At 43.1% G+C, this 23,181-nt stretch overlaps 1 protein-coding gene across 1 annotated transcript in view; it reads left to right on the forward strand.

Moving 5' to 3' along the window:
• The first annotated feature begins 6,294 nt into the window (after nt 1–6,294).
• LOC138642126 (collagen alpha-4(VI) chain-like) overlaps nt 6,295–23,181 on the forward strand; it is a 303,123-nt gene continuing 286,236 nt past the window's right edge. The window contains exons 1-2 of the mRNA XM_069730063.1: nt 6,295–6,389; nt 6,746–6,810. The gene's annotated coding sequence lies outside the window, so the exon portion shown is untranslated. The remainder of the gene's footprint in view (nt 6,390–6,745; nt 6,811–23,181) is intronic.

The following is a 23,181-nucleotide window of genomic DNA, read 5'->3' on the forward strand; positions in this document are numbered from 1 at the left end:
AACAGAACCCTGAGACTATCACAGAGCAGGTGCATTTATACGGAGACTTGATAACACATAGGTGGATTATATTTATCATCACTAGGCATTTAGGAAAACATTGGATCATTCAGAGATCCGCAATGAACTTCTGGAGTGAGTTTGCTGCTCTGAAAGTAAAAGGGCCAAATAATATTGCACGCCCCACTTTTCAGTTTTTGAATTTCCACCAAAATGTAAAATAACCAATAAATTTCGATAAACTTCACAATTGTATTCCACTTGTTGTTGATTCTTCAACAAAAATTTTCATTTGGTATCTTTATGTTTGAATCATGATTAGTGTTGAGCGATACCGTCCGATACTTGAAAGTATCGGTATCAGATAGTATCGGCCGATACCCGAAAAATATCAGATATCGCCGATACCGATATCCGATTCCAATACAAGTCAATGGGACATCAAGTATTGGAAGGTATTCTCATGGTTCCCAGGGTCTGAAGGAGAGGAAACTCTCCTTCAGGCCCTGGGATCCATAGGGATGTGTAAAATAAAGAATTAAAAAAAAAAATATTTATTTGCTCACCTCTCCAGCGGCCCCTGGACATCACGCTGGTAACCGGCCGGCTTCTTTGTTTAAAATGAGCGCCTTCAGGACCTGCGAATGACGTCGCGGCTTCTGATTGGTCGCGTGCCGGTCACATGGGCGGCACGCGACCAATCAGAAGCCGCAACGTCATTCGCAGGTCCTGAAGGCGCTCATTTTAAACAAAGAAGCCGGCCGGTTACCAGCGTGATGTCCAGGGGCCGCCGGAGAGGTGAGCATATCAATATTTTTTATTTTAATTCTTTATTTTACACATCCCTATTGATCCGATACCGATACCCGATACCACAAAAGTATCGGATCTCAGTATCGGAATTCCGAGACCGCAAGTATCGGCCGATACCCAATACTTGCGGTATCGGAATGCTCAACACTAATCATGATTTGTGGGAAAAGGTTGAAAAGTTCTAGGGGGCCGAATACTACTGTATATTGCATAAAATATTTTGCATCACTGAACAGAGTGTTGCTTATATGTGATTTGTTTGATGTATTATCTGTTGTCCTATTAATTCAATTAAGATTACGAAGTCCACGGGTTCTTTTAGTAGTGAAAATTAAAAGTTATATTTTAAAATAATTCTTTATCCGCACATCTACCTTATATTGATCGGTAGACCCTTTATTTTTGCCTCTTTTATACATAACATGATGCCTCCTCACTGTAATGTACCCCCACACAGTATACTGACCCCTTAGTAGCCCCCAAACTGCTTGATGACCCCAACACTGTGTGATGGCACCTTCAATGTAATCCCCACACTGTATGATGGCCCCCTAGATAGCCTCCATATAGTATAATTTGCCAGATAGTCCTCAATATAGTATAATACATTCCCCATAGGCCTGTATAGTATAATGCATTCTCCATAGGCCTGTATAGTATAATGCATTCCCCATAGGCCTGTATAGAATAATGCACTCCCCATAGGCCTATATAGTATAATGCACTCCCACAGGCCTGTATAGTACAATGCACTCCCATTAGGCAGTCTGCATAGTATAATGCACCCCTATTAGGCAGTCTGTACAGTGTAATGCACCCCCATTAGACAGCCAGTACAGTATAATGCACCCCCATTAGGCAGTCTGTATAGTATAATGCACCCCCATTAGACAGCCAGTATAGTATAATGCACCCCCATTAGACAGCCAGTATAGTATAATGCACCCCCATTAGGCAGTCTGTATAGTATAATGTACCCCCATTAGACAGCCAGTATAGTATAATGCACCCCCATTAGACAGCCAGTATAGTATAATGCACCCCAATTAGACAGCCTGTATAGTGCAATGTACCCCCATTAGGCAGCCTGTATAGTATATTGCACCCTCATTAGGCAGCCTGTATACTATAATGCACCCCCATTAGGCAGCCTGTATAGGTAAATGCACCCTCATTAGGCAGCCAGTACAGTATAGTGCACCCCATTAGGCAGCCTGTATAGTATATTGCACCCTCATTAGGCAGCCTGTATACTATAATGCACCCCCATTAGGCAGCCACTACAACATAATGCACCCCCCTTAGGCAGCCTGTATAGTATAATGCACCCCCATTACGCAGCCTGTATAGTATAAAGCACCCCAATTAGGCAGCCAGTACAGTGGAATGCACCCGATAAAAAAAAATTCCAATCCTCACCTTTCTTCCTCCTTGTTCCCGCGGTGCTCTGAGCTCCCACTCATCTCCAGACAGCGGGCACTGAGTACTGACGTCATCGTGATCCCCTGTTAGTGTTGGCCTCAGTGACATCAGACGCTGACAGGAAGATGATGGGAGAAGGAGCGTAATGCTCCCTCTCTCATCAATGCGGGTCAGCTGTATTGGCTGGATGCCAACACAGCTGACCCTGCGATGAGAGGCAAGGGGCCCATTGCTGGCACAGAGCTCCCCACCGCCTCCTCAGGGGCCCCATAGCGGCCGGGCAGCAGAGCAAGGAGATCATGTCTCCCTGCTCTGCCACAAAATGTAACTGTAATGGCGCGCTGTGCATGCCAATACAGTTACATAGCGTAGTTCTGGGTGAGCCCCCTCAGAGCATGGGGCCTGAGGCGCCCACACCCTCTGCCCCCCGGTAGCTACGCTACTGGCTGCAGCACTTGATCCCATGACATAATGTCGCATGAACATCAGTAGACACAGCACCAAAACACTGTAATAATGGGAGGTGAGTATATAGCGTTTCTATTTTAAATAGGGTCCCGTTGCATTTAAGAAGGGGTTGGTTGGATAGTGGACACAATTGGAACTGACTGTGAGCTACTGGGAGGAGACTAGCCGCTATGATGTCTTCCATACACAACACAATGCACAGGGATGGATTCCTGGTCTTCTCTTAGATATCACATAGCGAGAGGCAGTAGCAGGGAGGAAATAATACAGAAGTACTGAGCAGTGTAAATGTGAGTCCTGGGTGAGGTAAAAGGTTTGGTAGAAAGCTCAGCACTATCTTTCTGTGTCTCCCTCTGCCTTGTTTCCACACTCCGCTCCTCTATCTACCCCTACCATTTTTAAAGAGTATAATAGGAAGTGTCACCTAACATTACAGTGAGCTGGCAATCTGTCTTGTCTGGGCTAGGTTGAGTTGAGCTGTTTTTTTTTAGAGTAGATGATAAGTTCAGGAGACAGGTATGAGGGGAAGATGTGAATCATAAGTGGAAAAAGAAGCAGACTTCTCTGTTAAGATAAATTACAAAGCTTCTTATATTCACCTGAGGAATTGTGTTATGTAAAGTTTGTTGACCTTGCAGTTCTATTTTAATCGTCATTGAAGGGGTTTTCCCACAAAACATATTTACTACATTTATTATAATATCAATCAGGAGGACTTATTCAGTGCTCAAGATGTTCTACAACATTGTAATTTACCAAGTGATGTCTAAAATATATGCTACTTAATGGAATAGAATATCTTGAACACTGTACAGTATATGTCTTTCCATATGATATTTAATTTCCATTGTTCAGGCACTTAAACATTTTAAACAAATCTCTCAGAATGCTTTAAAAAATACCGTAAGTAATACTCAACTAATTGAAACTCCACTTCCAAAGCTTCTGGGGTATCGTTACTGATGTAATATTTTCTGCTCAATCTTAACAGACATATGACCACTGCTGCCAATCATGGGCAGCACCAAAGACCATTATGTCAATATTTTGGCCAGTGAAAGCATTATGTTTGCCAATTCGTCATGATGTCAAAAATATGTCTCCCATAACTATACGACCTAGGCCTGTCACAAAAAATAAATATTTATAACTAGGAAGTCGGTGCCACAATGTCTGAAATAATTCTTTTGAAGACCAGAAAATTTGCTATTTTTAGGCTTGGGGGCAATATCCATCCATTCCTTTCCAGACTGAGAATACCAGCCTCCAGCTGTCTGCTTTAGCTTGGCTGGTTGTCAAAAATGGGGGGACCCCACACCGCTTTATTTAATTATTTATTTAAATAAATAAACCCTGATAGTTGAGGGTTGCAACCCACAGCGAAAGCAGGGAATGTGATGTGAGCTGTCTTCGCTTCAGCATCCGGCGCGAACAGTACCGCTGACTCCCAGGCACCAATCCATGTCAGACTGATGACACAGGGATGTCTTCAGTGTGTCATCAGTGTGCATGTGTGCGGGACATTTTGTGACCCGTGCTGCTATCCGGAAACACTGATGTGAACTTGATCATTTATCGAACTTTCGCCTATGTTTTCCGATTTTTAGGAAAAAAGCATGAATCCGAATATGCAATATTCGTGCCAAGTTTGATATTGGCAAACGTTTTCTGAACAAGTTCACTTATCTCTACTAGTGATAGGTTGATCCCAAACAAGCCGGCATGATGAACCAGTTCCTTTATTTGAACATTGAAAGCCAGATTCCCACTGAAATGTTTTGAATGGCTTTTAATGGGAGTAAGATAACAATGCCAATGCAATCAAAACACCTAGTCAAAACCCTAGAATATACTTTGCATTTGGCATACTGCAAGTGAGCGAGGTGTTATCCTCATAAATATTGTGTTCACTTGTGTGTGAACACATATTTAATAGGGAGGGATCTGTATTATATCCAAAAGATTAGTTTTTTTTTTAGCCAAATGATCCAATTCACCAAAAAGAACAGAGTGCCCTTCACCAGTGTCAACTAAAGTATGAAGAGCAGGAATCCTATCTTGGGAGCTGTATATAGGAGAAATTATAGCAGCTAGTCATCCCACCAGCTAAGAGTCAATTTCAAATTAAGAGCACATGAAGAGCTCAAAAAGTGATCAAAATGCAAGATTCAAGTCATATAATGTCCAGAAATAGTACCATTCCTCATGTACACACATACACAGCAGCTTATACTGAAAAATTAGTGGAGAGTACAGTTGCTCTTGAACTTAAAACATGGTGTGCTCTCATTGCTAGGACACCACCGGTGCCCCTGCATGTGTCCTCTCTGTCCCTTCCAAAGGGACCCCGGCATGTGTACTTACCAATCCACGCTCCTTAGGGGTCTGTATACTTCCAGGACCTGCTCACGGCCCGCAGGACTTCTGGATTTGGTCTTAGGGTGTGCACGCTACTGAACTCTTAAAGGGCCAGTGTGTGCGCTGCTATAATCATCCCCAGCAATAGCTGGTGGGCGTGTTGAATTAAACCTATTTGGAGGTGCATTAGCAACTGTAGTTAGTCTAGGGTTTCCTGCTAGTTAGCGGTAAGGTCCCCGTGCTCCTGATCCGATACGCTCTGCCTGTTCTTTTCCCAGTTCACCCTGCTATGCCCATACGCGAATCCATCCTGCCTGCTCCTAGTCCTAATCCTGATCCGTCTGACCTGTATTTGTGCCGATTACCTTCCCAGTGTGTACTTACACCTGAGAACCTGCATTTGTGATACCATGCTGTGTCTGTCCCATGTTTCTGTTCCTCTCCTGCTTGTGCCGTACCATCTCGTTAACCAGTTATTGGCTGGTCCTGCCATGGCTTTGTGGGTTCCTCCTGGAGTAGCACCTGGTGTGCAACTGTAGCCAAGACTAAACCCATCATCAGGGGGCTCTAGCAAAGAGTCAGGTGATTGCTTAGCTACACCCCTCCATGCCGTCCCCGGACTGTGGCACAGTGGTTCCACAACCAAGTGTATAACACTCACATTGTGCTATTCACTGAGTAAACAGTTATAACAAACGGGACAATATTTGCTGAGTCTACCTATCTGTCTATCCTATAATCCTATATCCACAATATACTGTACTTATACAGTATATAAATTTATAGTTACACTGTATGTATATATATATATATACAGTGGGGCAAAATAAAATGTTAAAAAAAACAGACAATGTGATTTTCTGGATTTTTTTTTCTCAGTTTGTCTCCCATAGTTGAGGTCTACCTATGATGTAAATTACAGACGCCTCTCATCTTTTTAAGTGGTGGAACTTGCACTATTGCTGACTGACTAAATACTTTTTTGCCCCACTGTATATACACACACAAACACACATTGTATATACACAACCTTTATGTAAAGTACATATGTTATCTTTCCATCTCATGTCATTAGCCCTGCGTGTGTGAGTTTACTATTCATTCTGAAGCCATGTGTTTTTAATGCTTAAGCATGTGTACATTTGACCCTTCCCCACTTCTCTAGGCACGACCCACCCGCCCATGATAACTGTTTCAGTACTTTCTTTTTTCTATTCTCTTATGGGACTCTGATGCAGCATTTTAGGGCTATAATACCCATTTGCCTCTTCAGTAGGAATTTACTGCAGTATCAGATCATCAATACTTCCTCTCTCCTCATTACAAAGGTCAGTATTTGCTCATGTTTTGCATTTTCAAAGATTTTTCTTTGTTCTGTGTTACTCATTTGCCTTTCAGACTTGAGAATTATGCACCTTTTTTTATACATGCTTTGCAGCAAGAAATGGTTAATTCTTTAAGATTCCGACTTTTACTTTTTATTCTTAGAAAGGGTGTCACGTTCCATTTGTCTGTCCTGATGGGAGTTATGAGATACAGGGTTAAATTTCACAGCTGCACAGTTCATGTGGTGTCCTCGGGCTCTTCTTCCTCTTCAGGTGTTCTTGTGTGTGAGGCTTTTTCATTTTAATTTGGTTTATGTATACACATGTGTAAATTCCTGTTCTTCTTGACAAATCCATAGGTCACTTCATAGTCCATCTGTTATATCCTTGAAGATGTTCTTTGCATTATAATAGGAGCGATAAGGTAAGGAAATTGTATATCTTTCTTAAACTTGGATAGCAGTATGTTAATAAAGCATTGTTATATTCAGCTGTGTACAATACTCTTAAGAAGAATATGTTCCATCTCAGCCAACTAGAATCTACTGTATGTACCTTTTTTTACTGAACCGTTAAGTGTGCCGATTAAAAGTTATAGAGTTGGTATACAATTAATGGATTTAAAAAATTGTAAAATGAGAAGTTATTTTTTTTATTCCCTACTTTACCATCTAAAACAAAAACTAAACAAAGATAAGCCAAAATGACACGCTATGTGGTTGACTTCCAACACCTTGTTCAGCTTTTATACAATGATCTTTATTCCCAACACATGTCTACGATTACGAGCCGAGTGTTGGCTGAAGACTCAGGTTAAGCATCTTGTGGATAAACTGGGAATAAGGATCATAGTTTTAAAGCCCATGCTTTGGAAATGAATTGTATTTCTTGTCCTGTAGACTCAATGAATTTGCCCAATAAACAAATCCAGACACTTTTTCATGAATTTCTTGAGTACCCTATATGAACTACAAATCCTTTATTACAATACTATAACTATACTATTACTGGGGATATAGGGATAGCCTAAGCTTTTGTATAAGCAGCTCCAAAGGTCTGTTTAGAGCATGTGCACACGGGACAGATAAGCTGAAGATATTCTGTCTGGATATTCCAGGTGGAAAATTTGTTGCATATTACAATACCAACATTGTGGCCGATTTTTATGAAATCTGTTCCTAAAACAGTACAGAGAAACTGAACTCATAAACAAAAATGTAAACACTAGAAAATATCTCATCGACGAAAAATATTTGTACGGCTTAGACAGATAATAAACAGAAACCGAATGAAAACGTCAAAAAAGCCAACTAACGGAAATCAAATGCCAAAAAATATTTATTATTAATTGAACACAATGTAGCTGCACAATAGGCCAAACAAATATCAATAATTGTAAAGGAGAGATTGCACAATAAATAATTAAAAATAATTAAGAATCATGAATGAATTAGTGCTGATAAATGTTTAAATATGCCGAGAAAAATAAATCAACACTGATAATATAATTCACATAAGTAATAATATGAAAGATATTATAAAAAGGTAACCACTAGTGATGAGCGAGTGTACTCGTTGCTTAGGTTTTCCTGAGCCGAGCACGCTTGGGTGGTCTCCGAGTATTTGTAAGTGCTCAGAAATTTAGTTTTCCTTGCCTCAGCTGCATGATTTACAGCTGATAGACATCTTGAATACATGTGGGGTTTCCCTAGCAACCAGGCAACCCCCACATACCCCCACATGTACTCAGGCAGGCTAGCAGCCGTATATCAACAAATACTAAATGAGCAGTTACAAATACACCTGAGCAACGAGTACACTCGCTCATCACTAGTAACCACAAGTTTACTCAATGCCCAAATGAGGGTGTTTTAAAGGGCCACTGTCACCGCCTACAGGCGTTATAAACTAAAAGAGCCACCTTGTGCAGCAGTAATGCTGCATTCTAACAAAGTGGCTTTTAGTTTTTTGTTCATGTATTCCCAAAATAAAGCTCTTTGAAACTTATCTAAAATACCTCTCTTTCACCAGGGAGGCGGGTCCTCACTCCCCAGCTTGAACCGCTACTCTGCCGTCACTCCAATCTTCAGGGGCTTTCGGCGCCCCCCCTCTGCGCTGTTTTCACTTCAAAACTGGCGCCTGCGCTGTGTACAACTGTGTGGGGCAGGCGCAGTAAGCTCTGGCCGTCTCACATCCCAGCCAGGCTTGCAGACTGTGCCTGTGCGGCTGCCCACCTTGGGAATGTTGTATTACCTTTACTACACTATATCTATATACATGTACAGCTCTGGAAAAAATTATGAGACCACTGCACAGTTTTATAAAAATCAGCTTCTCTACATATCTGACAGCCATTCCATTCCAGTGTCAGTTGAATTCCAACCAGAGGACACCTCATTCTACTTAATGTGCATCTGATTAGGTGATCACCTGAATCAAATCTTATTTAATGAAGGAACGTATAAAAAAAACACTGCTGTGGTGTTCACAATCCTCTTGCAACAGGACAAGCTGGATGGCAAAACAAGTGCTAGTAATATCCCAAAAGTAATAGGATTGAAAAGATAACTTTTAACCATGCCAAAGGAGTTGAAACCTCTTGAGTGAGGAAAAGAAGGGCTCAAATCTGACTTTACTAGCAGAGGGACACAGTGAGCGTCATGCTGCCTCCATCCTAAAAATTTCTAAGATGGCAGTCCATTACAACAAGGTCAAGCAGCAGACATTGGGGACAACAAAGCTACAGACCGGCAGAGGGTGAAAACAACTCTCCACTTACCAGGATGATCGTCATCTTATTCAAATGTCACTCAGCAACCGCAGGATGACATCAAGTGACCTACAAAAAACAATGGTAAATGGCAGCTGGGGTGAAGTGCACTGCAAGAACAGTTCGTAACAGGTTCCATGAGGCAGGACTCAAGTCACGTACAATTAGAGAAAAGCCTTTCATCGATGAGAAGCAAAGGAGAGCGAGGTGGAAGTTTGCCAAAGACCATAAGGATAGGACCATAGAGGACTGCAAGAAGGTAATCTTTTCTGATGAGTCTAATTTTCAGCTTTGCACAATACATTGTCATCTAATGGTTAGCTGGAGACCTGGAGAGGCATACAAGTGACAGTATCTTGTACTCACTGCAAAATTTGGTGGTGGATTGTTGATGATCTGGGGATGCTTCAGCAAGGTTGGAATTGGGCAGGTTAATCTTTGCGAAGGACGTATGAATCAAGCCGCATACAAGGTTATTCTGGAAAAACAGTTGATTCCATCTGTTCAGGAAAAGTTCCCCAACTCTGAGAACAATGAGCCATGCCACACAGCTAGGTAAATCAAGATGTGGATGAAGGACAACCACATCAAATCCCTGTTATGGCCAGCCCAATATCCAGACCTGAACCCCATTGAAAACCTCTGAAATGTAATTAAAAGGAAGATGGATTGTCACAAGCCATCAAACAAAGAAGAACTGCTTAAATTTTGTGTACCAGGAGTGGCATAAGGTCACCCAAAAGCAGTGTGAAAGACTGGTGGAAAGCATGCCAAAACACATGAAAGCTGTGATTAAAAATCATGGTTATTCCACAAAATATTGATTTCTGAACTCTTCGTGAGTTAAAACATTAGTATTGTTATTTTTAGATGATTATGAACTTTTTTTTTGCTTTATTTGAAGTCTACAAGCAATGCATTCTGGAGAAAAAATGCAGGCAGTTCTTCTTTGTTTGATGGCTTGTGACTATCCATCATCCTCTTGATTACATTCAGAGGTTTTCAATAGGGTTCAGGTCTGGAGATTGGGCTGCCCATGATAGGGTTTTGATGTGGTGGCCTCTTAATTTTTGCCAGAGCTGTGGCAAAAATTAAGAGACCACTGCAACAATTTCAGTTTCTCTGATTTTTCTCTTTTTAGGTACCGTATATTTTTTTTAGTAAAATGTACATTGTTGTTTTATTCTATCAACTACTGACAACATATCTTGGAAATTCAAAACTAAAAATATAGTATTTATTTGGAGCAAATGAGAAATCGTCAAAATAATAAAATAGAAACAGTGCTTTCAGACCTCAGCTAATGCAAAGAAAACAAGTTTGTATTCATTTAGAAACAACAATACTAATGTTTTTACTCAGGAAAAGTTCAGAAATCAATTTTTAGTGGAATAACCATGATTTTTAATCACAGATTTCATGCGTATTGGCATGCTTTCCACCAGTCTTTCACACTGCTTTAGGGTGACCTTATGCCACTCCTGGCACAAAAATGTAAGCAGTTTTTCTTTGTTTGATGGCTTGTGATTATCCATCTTCTTCCTGATTACATTCCAGAGGTTTTCAATGGGCTCAGGTCTGAGAATTGGGTTGCCCATGACAGGGATTTGATGTTGTGGTCCTTCATTCACACCTTCTTTGACCTAGCTGTGTGGCATAGGTCACTGTCCTGCTGGGAAAACCAGTCCACAGAGTTGGGGAACATTGCCTGAGGAGAAGGAAGCAAGTGTTTTTCAAGGATAACCTTGTATGCGGCTTGATTGATACGTCCTTCGCAAACATTAACCTGCCCAATTCCAGCCTTGCTGAAGCATCCCCAGATCATTAAACGATCCTCCACCAAATTTCACAGTGGGTGCAAGACACTGTGGCTTGTATGCCTCTCCAGGTCTCTGTCTAACCATTAGGTGACCAGGTGTTGAGCAAAGCTGAAAATTGAACTCATCAGAGAAGATTACCTTACTCCAGTCCTCTATGGTCCAATTCTTATGATCTTTGGCAAACTTCAGCCTGGCTCTCCTTTGCTTTTCATTGAAGAAAGGCTTTTTTGTAGCTTTGCATGACTTGAGGCCTGCCTCTAGGAGCCTGTTGTGAACTGTTCCTGCAGTGCATTTCACCCCAGCTGCCATTTGCCATTCCTCTTGTAGGTCACTTGATGTCATCCTGCGGTTACTGAGTGACATTCGAATAAGATGACTGTCATCCTGGTCAGTGGAGAGTCGCTTTCACCCTCTGCCGGTCTGTAGCTTTGTTGTCCCCAATATCTGCTGCTTGACCTTGTTGTAATGGACTGCCATCTTAGAAATTTTAAGGATCGAGGCAACAGGATGCTCACTGTGTCCCTGTGCTAGTAAAGCCAGAATTGAGCCCTTCTTTTCCTCAGTCAAGACTTTCTTTTCAACTCCTTTGGCATGGTTATAAGTTACTAGATTGTGGCCCGATTCTAACGCATCGGGTATTCTAGAATATGCATATCCGCGTAGTATATGGACAATGATGATTCCAGAATTCGCGGCAGATTGTGCCCGTCGCTGATTGGTCGAGGCAACCTTTATGACATCATCGTCGCCATGGCAACCATTATGACATCTACGTCGATACTGTGCCCGTCGCTGATTGGTCAAGGCGAATTCGCGGCAGACTGTGCCATCGCTGATTGGTCGAGGCAACCTTTATGACATCATCGTCGCCATGCTGTGCCCGTCTCTGATTGGTCGAGGCCTGGCGGCCTCGACCAATCAGAGACGTGGGATTTCCAGGACAGACAGACGGAAAAACCCTTAGACAATTATATATATAGATTTTTTAATTCCTATTACTTTTGCGATATTACTAGCACTTGTTATACCATCTAGCTTGTTCTATTGCAAGAGAATTGTGAAAACCACAGCAGTGGTTTTTATACTTTTCCTCATTAAATGAGATTTGGTTCAGGTGATCACCTAATCAGAAGCACATTAAATAGAATTAGGTGTCCTCTGGTTGGAATTCAACTGACTCTGGAATGGAATGGCTGTCAGACACGTAGATGTGGTGACTTTTATAAAACTGTGCAGTGGTCTCTTAATTTTTGCCAGAACTGTATATGTATATATATATATATATATATATATATATATACTGTATTATACGCGGCTCAAAAAAATAAAAGGGAAGACTAAAATACCACATCCTAGGTATCTATAAATTAAAAATTCCAGTTGCAAATTTTTATTCATTGCAAAGTGGAATGTGTTCAGAACAATAAAACATAATTATCGATGTAAATCAAAATGATTATCCCATGGAGGTCTGGATTTGGAATGATACTCAAAATCAAAGTGGAAAATCAAATTACAGTCTGATCCAACTTCAGTGGAAATGCCTCATGACAAGGAAAAGATGATCAGTATTGTGTGTGGCCTCCCTGTGCCTGTATGACCTCCCTACTGTACAATGCCTGGGCATGCTCCTGATGAGGCGGCGGATAGTCCCCTGAGGAATCTCCTCTCAGACCTGGAGTAAAGCGTCCGCCAACTCCTGGACAGTCTGTGGTGCAACGTGACGTTGGTGGATGGAGCAAGACATGATGTCCCAGATGTGTTCAATCAGATTCAGGTCTGGGGAACGGGCGGGCCAGTCCATAGATTCAATGCCTTCATCTTGCAGGAACTGCTGACACACTCCAGTCACATGAGGTCTGGCATTGTCCTGCATTAGGAGGAACCCAGGGCCAACCACACCAGCATATGGTCTCACAAGGGGTCTCAGGATCCCATCTCGGTACCTAATGGCAGTCAGGCTACCTCTGGGGAGTACATGGAGGGCTGTTCGGCTCTCCAAAGGACTGCCACCCCAAACCATTACTGACCCACTGCCAAACTGCTGAAGAATGTTGCAGACAGCAGATCACTCTCCACGGCATCTTCAGACTCTGTCATATGTGCTGAGTGTGAACCTGCTTTCATCTGTGAAGAGCACAGGCTGCCAGTGGCGAATTTGCCAATCCTGGTGTTCTGTGGCAAATGTCAAGCATCCTGCATGGTGTTGGCAGTGCTCCTCCTGTTCCTCCTTGCACAAAGGCTGAGGTAGCAGTCCTGCTGCTGGTTTATTGCCCTCCTACCGCCCCGTCCACGTCTCCTGGTGTACTGGCCTGTCTCCTGGTAGCGCCTCCATCCTCTGGACACTATGCTGACAGACAAAGCAAACCTTCTTGCCACAGCTCGCATTGATGTGCCATCCTGCATAAGCTACACTACCTGAGCCACTTGTGTGGGTTGTAAAGTCCGTCTTATGTTACCACGAGTGTGAAAGCACAACCAACATTCAAAAGTGACCAAAACAACAGCCAAAAATTATTGGTACTAAGATGTGGTCTCTGGTCCCCACCTGCAGAACCACTCCTTTATTAAGTGTGTTTTGATAATTACCAATAATTATCATTTGTTGTCTATTCCATTTGCACAACAGCATGTGAAATTGATTGTCAATCAGTGTTGCTTCCTAAGTGGACAGTTTGATTTTGCAGAAGTTTGATTTACTTGGAGTTATATTCTGCTGTTTAAGTGTTCCCTTTATTTTTTTAGAGGTGTGTGTATATATATATATATATATATATAGTAGCATGGTTAAAGGTTGTGTAGTCGACGGGAGATATGTGTCACATAGGTGGCTTGTCGCTGTAACACAGTGGTCCCCAACTCCAGGCCTCGAGGGCCGCCAACAGTGCAGGTTTTCAGGATTTCTTTAGTATTGCATCGGTGGTAATGTGATCATCTGCACAGGTGATGATTCCAACCCCTGTGCAATACTAAGGAAATCCTGAAAACCTGCACTGTTGGCGGCCCTCGAGGCCTGGAGTTGGGGACCACTGCTGTAACATAACCCTGCCTATGTATGTGTGTTGCAGGACCTGTGGTGATGTCATAACCACATGTCTAATCATGTGATGGGTTCCTGGGTGTGGTTAGTCCTATAAAAGAAAGGCTAATGTTTAATACAGCAGATATGTGTGGAGGTGGAACCCTCCTGAGTGTGTTAAGGCTCCAGGACTGAGCCTGAAGGACTGGACACTTGTTTTCTTCCCTGAGCCAGAGGCTATTTGTTTTCTGTTATTTTTACCAAATGGTTTATGATGCAATAAACCTTTGTGAACTTTTAAAGGAACGTGCCTCCTGAGTGTCAGCCGTCGCACCTGAGTGAGTGAAATCCCTACTATATATATATATATATATATATATATATACCGTATATACTCGAGTATAAGCCGACCCGAGTATAAGCCGACCCCCCTAATTTTGCCACAAAAAACTGGGAAAACTTATTGACTCGAGTATAAGCCTAGGGTGGAAAATGTAGCAGCTACCGGTGAATTTCAAAAATAAAAATAGATGCTCCATACCGTTCATTATGGCCCCATAGCTGTGCCATATAGTGCTCTGCACCGTTCATTATTGCCCCATAGATGTACCACAGAAAGGTGTGCCATATAGTGCTCTGCACCGTTCATTATTGCCCCATAGCTGTGCCATATAGTGCTCTGCACAGTTCATTATTGCCCCATAGCTGTGCCATATAGTGCTCTGCACCGTTCATTATTGCCCCATAGCTGTGCCATATAGTGCTCTGCACCGTTCATTATTGCCCCATAGCTGTGCCATATAGTGCTCTGCACCGTTCATTATTGCCCCATAGCTGTGCCATATAGTGCTCTGCACCGTTCATTATTGCCCCATAGCTGTGCCATGTAGTGCTCTGCACCGTTCATTATTGCCCCATAGCTGTGCCATATAGTGCTCTGCACCGTTCATTATTGCCCCATAGCTGTGCCATATAGTGCTCTGCACCATTCATTCTTGCCCCATAGCTGTGCCATATAGTGCTCTGCAACGTTCATTATTGCCCCATAGCTGTGCCATATAGTGCTCTGCACCGTTCATTATTGCCCCATAGCTGTACCATATAGTGCTCTGCACCGTTCATTATTGCCCCATAGCTGTGCCATATAGCGCGCTGCACCGTTCATTTTTGCCCCATAGATGCTCCGTATAAAGCTGTGCCATTGCTGCTGCTGCAATAATAATAAAAAAAATGACATACTCACCTCTCTTGCTTGCAGCTCCTCAGCGTCCCGTCTCGGCGTCTCTCTGCACTGACTGATCAGGCAGAGGGCGGCGCGCACACTATATGCGTCATCACGCCCTCTGACCTGAACAGTCAGAGCGGAGAGATGCCGGGAAGATGGAGCGACGCCCGGCGTGTGGAACGGGGACAGGTGAATATGAAATACTCACCTAGTCCCGGCGCTCCTGACGCTGCCCCAGCCTGTCACACTGTCTCCGGGTCCCGCAGCTCTTCCTGTCAGCGGTCACTGGCACGGATCAGAGAAATGAATATGCGGCTCCACCCCTATGGGAGTGGAGTCCATATTCATTTCTCTAATGAGCGGTCCCTCGTGACCGCTGAACAGGGGAAGAGCTGCGGCACCCGGAGACAGTGTGACAGGCAGGGGGAGCGTCAGGAGCGCCGGGACTAGGTGAGTATGCCTCAGCGCCCTCTCCCCCTCACCCGCCGACCCTGCCGCCCACCGTGACTCGAGTATAAGCCGAGAGGGGCACTTTCAGCCCAAAAATTTGGGCTGAAAATCTCGGCTTATACTCGAGTATATACGGTATATATATATATATATATATATATATATATACATACATACACATACTAGTTATTGAACCCGTTCTATGACTGAGTGATGAGCATTTTTAATGGTACATTTCCGGCATTATTTTTTTTGCATATACAGTGTTTTCAATAAAATTGCCCTGGAGATCGTGGTATGCGCATGTGCTATCTCCATCGCCATTTTATTGAAGTACATTTCTTCATTAAAATGGCGTCACTTTATTGAAGTATTGTACTACAAAATTAAAGGGAACCTGTCACCAGATATGCGGTTAATCTGCAGGTTAACAGCGATATTAAGCTGCTTGGCAACTGCACGCAGCCAAATGCAGCGCTGCAGGGGGAAAAGGAACTTTATTGTCCCCTCCAGCATTCGGTTTCAGTCATAGAAGTTGAGGCGATGTCGGTTGGGTCACCACAGTATACAGAGCAGCCGCTGTAACTGTTCCTCCGTCCCTGATTGACACTGGCTCTACATTGAGGCTGTGTCAGTTAGGGTCGGGGGCACGGTTACAGCCACCACTCTGTATTCTCAGAGTAGTGACTGAACCGGTGCCGCCTCTGCCTCCATGACTGAAACCTAATGCTGCCAGAGATTAACCCCATAATAATCCATCCTGCTATCCATCTCCATTTTGTTAAAGACACTGTGTGCAAATTTGCCTTTAATAAATTATGTCGGACATCTCTCCATGCACAGGCGCTGACTCCAGCACCAAACTCCTCCTCCAGTCTTGCCGAAGATGGCGGTATGTCCTCATGGCACCAGAGATTGCGATGTTCCGTCAGCATTTATGCAAACTCCTCCTCCAGTCTCGTCCTCCTCCCTGTCTACCATTGAATGTTTCCTTCTGACACCGGCCACACATGTGCAGTATATAGAGGCTTTGGACCGAAGGACACATACAGTGTTATATTATATACAGTATATATATATATATATATATATATATATATATATATATATATGGAGTGGTCAGCCAGAACCTAGGGGTACTTGGTAACAGGTCCGGTGGTCATTAAAGGGGAAGTCACAGTGGCAGCGACCCGGTCCGTGGCCCTGGGTGTCCAAGTAAGAGGGATGGTCTGTAAAGGGATTTGTAAAATAGTAAATGTTTGTGACGCCACCTGTGGTATTTGGTCAGGGGTGACTGACACTGCTTAAAGGGGTCCTCTGGGGAGTGATGGCACTGCAGCAAGGATGGTATGGCTTCCCACAGGTGAAGCTGGGTCCCCAGGGCTCCTAATGTATTTGGCAAAAATGGTGTGGTGCCAGAAATAATCAGAGGACGCAAAGTTGCAGTCTCTTTACCTGGTTTACTGATGGTAGACAGCCACAGGAGAGGGTACCAGCAACAGGTGACGATGGAGTCCAGGCATCCTGAGGACGAGTAGAATTCCCTTTGCCAGGTCAAATTGGGAGCCTTCCACTATGTGCTGAATAATAGTCCCTTGCTACCTATGGCTTCCTTCAAGGTCCTCTCTCACTCTCTGTCCTGGTACCGTACCTGCATAGTAGGCAACACGAGCCGTTTCATAGGGGTCTCTATCCATTGTGACTCCAGGCTCTGGATGTTGCTGTACCTCAGGGTATATATGTGGGCAAGTCACTTTCAATTTCCTGCCCTCTGGTTCTGCAGTTCCACACAGCCTCGGGCTCCTGCTGCCCGGTTTCTGTGCTTCAGCTTGGAGGGTGCCCAATATCAGCTCTCCTCCAGCTCCTCACTTCTCCTCTGCTCCTTCCTCTTTCACTGTCTCTACAGACTAACTGACTCCTCCTCCAGACCAGAATGTATATATAGCAATGGAAGCACCCCTGAAACCGGGTTCAGAGCTCACCTTCTGGCCTGAAGTCAGAACATGTTGCATGTACAGGTTACCAGTCAAAGGGATTCTCCTCGTCTCCAGGCATGGCATCACTCCCCACTATTTTAGCTCATGCTCACATTCATAGGAAAGAGTTTTAGCTTCAAGCCACAGGCTGCATTGTCTTGGATTTGTGAATGTTCTCAGGCTGCATCTCTACATGCTCTTCTTCTTTATCCTCACATTTTACTGATAAATAGTGATACAGATATATATATATATATATATATGCAAACAAAGTTGCAGAGAATGGTACCATGTTAGTGTAAGAAAACAACCTTATACCGCCAAACATATAAAAACAAATGGTTAAAAAGTATTACATCACTACTTGAAGGAGTAGTCCAAGGGAGATATAGATTTGTTCGGTGTAGTTAACTCGAGTCACCCAGAAGGGGTAAAGTGAGGTCAGTACCTGATGTTAACTGTACATGAAGCGATAGTGCGGCGTCTTCCAATATCCTTTCCACTTACGGTGCCCGGAAAAGGTCGGGTGAAACGTATTCCATGAGTTGTCCTGTATAGATCCGAATAGCAGGCACTGCCCCGGCCGGTGGCAGCGCACACCTGCGTTCAATGGAGTGTGTCCACGCTGCTGGACAAAGCCGTTAGGTGTTCTGCAGTAGCAGGACCTAATGTGATGTCACAGTCACGTGAATGATCACGTGACAGGCTATGGAAAGAGCTTGGGACCAAATCCTACGCGTTTCGGAGATAAACGATCTCCTTCCTCAGGGATCATTTATCTCCGATACGCGTAGGATTTGGTCCCAAGCTCTTTCCATAGCCTGTCACGTGATCATTCACGTGACTGTGACGTCACATTAGGTCCTGCTACTGCAGAACACCTAACGGCTATGTCCAGCAGCGTGGACACACTCCATTGAACGCAGGCGTGCGCTGCCACCGGCCGGGGCAGTGCCTGCTATCCGGATCTATACAGGACAACTCGTGGAATACGTTTCACCCGACCTTTTCCGGGTACCGCAAGTGGAAAGGATATTGGAAGACGCCGCACTATCGCTTCATGTACAGTTAACATCAGGTACTGACCTCACTTTACCCCTTCTGGGTGACTCGAGTTAACTACACCGAAGAAATCTATATCTCCCTTGGACTACTCCTGCAGGTAGTGATGTAATACTTTTTAACCATTTGTTTTTATATGTTTGGCGGTATAAGGTTGTTTTCTTACACTAACACGGTACCATTCTCTGCAACTTTTTTTCATTTTTTGGTTAGATCTACTAACTTACTTGGCAGTTCCGATGGTCCTCTAGTGGGTTTTCCAGCGCAGACAGTTTCTTTTTCTTTTTATCAGATATATTGATTTGTTTGCGGGTGGGTGGTACCGCTATACTGTTTGCTGCAGGTATAATTTAGTGTGAGCGCTACAGGTTCTCTTTTAGTATTGATATATATATATATATATATATATATATATATACAGTTAGGGCCAGAAATATTTGGACAGTGACACAATTTTCGCGAGTTGGGCTCTGCATGCCACCACATTGGATTTGAAATGAAACCTCTACAACAGAATTCAAGTGCAGATTGTAACGTTTAATTTGAAGGGTTGAACAAAAATATCTGATAGAAAATGTAGGAATTGTACACATTTCTTTACAAACACTCCACATTTTAGGAGGTCAAAAGTAATTGGACAAATAAACATAACCCAAACAAAATATTTTTATTTTCAATATTTTGTTGCAAATCCTTTGGAGGCAATCACTGCCTTAAGTCTGGAACCCATGGACATCACCAAACGCTGGGTTTCCTCCTTCTTAATGCTTTGCCAGGCCTTTACAGCCGCAGCCTTCAGGTCTTGCTTGTTTGTGGGTCTTTCCGTCTTAAGTCTGGATTTGAGCAAGTGAAATGCATGCTCAATTGGGTTTAGATCTGGAGATTGACTTGGCCATTGCAGAATGTTCCACTTTTTGGCACTCATGAACTCCTGGGTAGCTTTGGCTGTATGCTTGGGGTCATTGTCTATCTGTACTATGAAGCGCCGTCCAATCAACTTTGCAGCATTTGGCTGAATCTGGGCTGAAAGTATATCCCGGTACACTTCAGAATTCATCCAGCTACTCTTGTCTGCTCTTATGTCATCAATAAACACAAGTGACCCAGTGCCATTGAAAGCCATGCATGCCCATGCTATCACGTTGCCTCCACCATGTTTTACAGAGGATGTGGCGTGCCTTGGATCATGTGCCGTTCCCTTTCTTCTCCAAACTTTTTTCTTCCCATCATTCTGGTACAGGTTGATCTTTGTCTCATCTGTCCATAGAATACTTTTCCAGAACTGAGCTGGCTTCTTGAGGTGTTTTTCTGCAAATTTAACTCTGGCCTGTTTATTTTTGGTATTGATGAATGGTTTGCATCTAGATGTGAACCCTTTGTATTTACTGTCATGGAGTCTTCTCTTTACTGTTGACTTAGAGACAGATACACCTACTTCACTGAGAGTGTTCTGGACTTCAGTTGATGTTGTGAACGGGTTCTTCTTCCCCCAATTAAGTATGCGGCGATCATCCACCACTGTTGTCATCCGTGGACGCCCAGGCCTTTTTGAGTTCCCAAGCTCACCAGTCAATTCCTTTTTTCTCAGAATGTACCCAACTGTTGATTTTGCTACTCCAAGCATGTCTGCTATCTCTCTGATGGATTTTTTCTTTTTTTTCAGCCTCAGGATGTTCTGCTTCACCTCAATTGAGAGTTCCTTTGACCGCATGTTGTCTGCTCACAGCAACAGCTTCCAAATGCAAAACCACACACCTGGAATCCACCCCTGACCTTTTAACTACTTCATTGATTACAGGTTAACGAGGGAGACGCCTTCAGAGTTAATTGCAGCCCTTAGAGTCCATTGTCCAATTACTTTTGGTCCCTTGAAAAAGAGGACGCTATGCATTACAGAGCTATGATTCCTAAACCCTTTCTCCGATTTGGATGTGGAAACTATCATATTGCAGCTGGGAGTGTGCACTTTCAGCCCATATTATATATATAATTGTATTTCTGAACATGTTTTTGTAAACAGCTAAAATAACAAAACTTGTGTCACTGTCCAAATATTTCTGGCCCTAACTGTATATATATATATATATATATACACTGCTCAAAAAAATAAAGGGAAGACTTAAACAACAGAATATAACTCCAAGTAAATCAAACTTCTGTGAAACCAAACTGTCCACTTAGGAAGCAACATTGTTTGACAATCAATTTCACATGCAGTTGTTCAAATGTAATAGACCACAGATGGAAATTATTGGCAATTATCAAGACATACCCAACAAAGGAGTGGTTCTGCAGGTGGAGACCACAGACCACATCTCAGTACCAAGGCTTTCTGGCTGATGTTTTGGTCATTTTTGAATGTTGGTTGTGCTTTCACACTTAAGGTAGCATAAGATGGGCTCTACTACCCACACAAGTGGCTCAGGTAGTGCAGTTCATCCAGGATGGCACATCAATGCGAGCTGTGGCAAGAAGGTTTGCTGTGTCTGTCAGTATAGTGTCCAGAGGCTGGCAGCATTACCATGAGACAGGCCAGTACACCAGGAGATGTGGAGGGGGCCATAGGAGGTCACGACGAAGGCACAGCGCCGAAACGCGCGTAGGGGCTGTGGCACCATCTCCTGAGCTCCGGTAAGACCCTGTTATATTGATTGATTATGGTTGCTGTTAGTATTGGCGTGTGTTTTCCTGCTACCTATTGTATCTTCAGTATATAACCACTCTGATATGCCACTATGGCTACATAACGTGGAGTTTAGTTGTACATGTGTGGTGGGTCGCTGGGATCCCTATTTTAGGAGTTCCGTCCTATACAGCAATACAATAGATTACTATGGTCCATTAGGTCTTGCAGGACTTGCCGCTCAGTAGTGGTGCCACTTATGTTTTTCTGGCTCATCCACCTGTGGGTATTATTTTTAGATATGTCTGTTCCTGATTTTATTCTAATAAAGATTGTTATATGATGTTCCAAATACGCGTTGGTCTTTATATGATTACATTTTCTGGGTGTTGGCACACGGATCTATGTTCTATTTTAGTGTGTATTTTTTGATTTATCTATCTTGACAGCATGGATTTGGCAGCCAGGGAAGCTGCGTGGAGCAGCCAGGCAAGTGGTATTTTTTCTGATGGCTTGGATGTGATCAAAAATACTGGTGGTGATAGTGATTTTCAATATGTGGCTAGAGAATTAACAAACTTACATAAGTCTTTGACCAAATCATGGTGGAATGTGAAAACATTGGAGGAGTACAAAAAGGTTGGTATTGTTCCTAGGGGTCTCATAGTACAGATTTTTCCAGCCTGGGAGGCTGACGAAGAATTTCAAAAGATGTGGGAAACTGGCCTATTGACATGTTCTAATGTGATTATTGACATGCTGTTGACACATGGTCGGGTTGTTTTGGATTCTTTGAAAGAAAAAAATAAAGATAAAGCAACCCGTGTTTAGGGTGCGGCATAGATCAGTATGCTATTGATATTTTTGAATAGAAATCCTCTGCGATATGGTTCGCTTATTTATAACAAGGAGTCAAGCTGGTGACTTATTACTATCGTTGACTTATCTGAATATCTCTTTGTGATATGGCTTGGTCAGTGTGTTGAGTTAAGTTACCAGCTGAGACCCGATGCTGCTGAAAGTGATTTAGGGGTTAATATTTAGCCTGGTTTAAATAATGACTATACCCAGATACAGGTCCTTCTCAAAAAATTAGCATATAGTGTTAAATTTCATTATTTACCATAATGTAATGATTACAATTAAACTTTCATATATTAAAGATTCATTATCCACCAACTGAAATTTGTCAGGTCTTTTATTGTTTTAATACTGATGATTTTGGCATACAACTCCTGATAACCCAAAAAACCTGTCTCAATAAATTAGCATATTTCACCCATCCAATCAAATAAAAGTGTTTTTTAATAACAAACAAAAAAACCATCAAATAATAATGTTCAGTTATGCACTCAATACTTGGTCGGGAATCCTTTGGCAGAAATGACTGCTTCAATGCGGCGTGGCATGGAGGCAATCAGCCTGTGACACTGCTGAGATGTTATGGAGGCCCAGGATGCTTCAATAGCGGCCTTAAGCTCATCCAGAGTGTTGGGTCTTGCGTCTCTCAACTTTCTCTTCACAATATCCCACAGATTCTCTATGGGGTTCAGGTCAGGAGAGTTGGCAGGCCAATTGAGCACAGTAATACCATGGTCAGTAAGGTGCCAGGTCGTGCTGAAAAATGAAATCTTCATCTCCATAAAGCATTTCAGCCGATGGAAGCATGAAGTGCTCCAAAATCTCCTGATAGCTAGCTGCATTGACCCTGCCCTTGATGAAACACAGTGGACCAACACCAGCAGCTGACATGGCACCCCACACCATCACTGACTGTGGGTACTTGACACTCGACTTCAGGCATTTTGGCATTTCCTTCTCCCCAGTCTTCCTCCAGACTCTGGCACCTT

This window comes from Ranitomeya imitator, chromosome 6 (assembly GCF_032444005.1).
Source record: "Ranitomeya imitator isolate aRanImi1 chromosome 6, aRanImi1.pri, whole genome shotgun sequence".
In the NCBI taxonomy this organism is placed as follows: domain Eukaryota; kingdom Metazoa; phylum Chordata; class Amphibia; order Anura; family Dendrobatidae; genus Ranitomeya; species Ranitomeya imitator.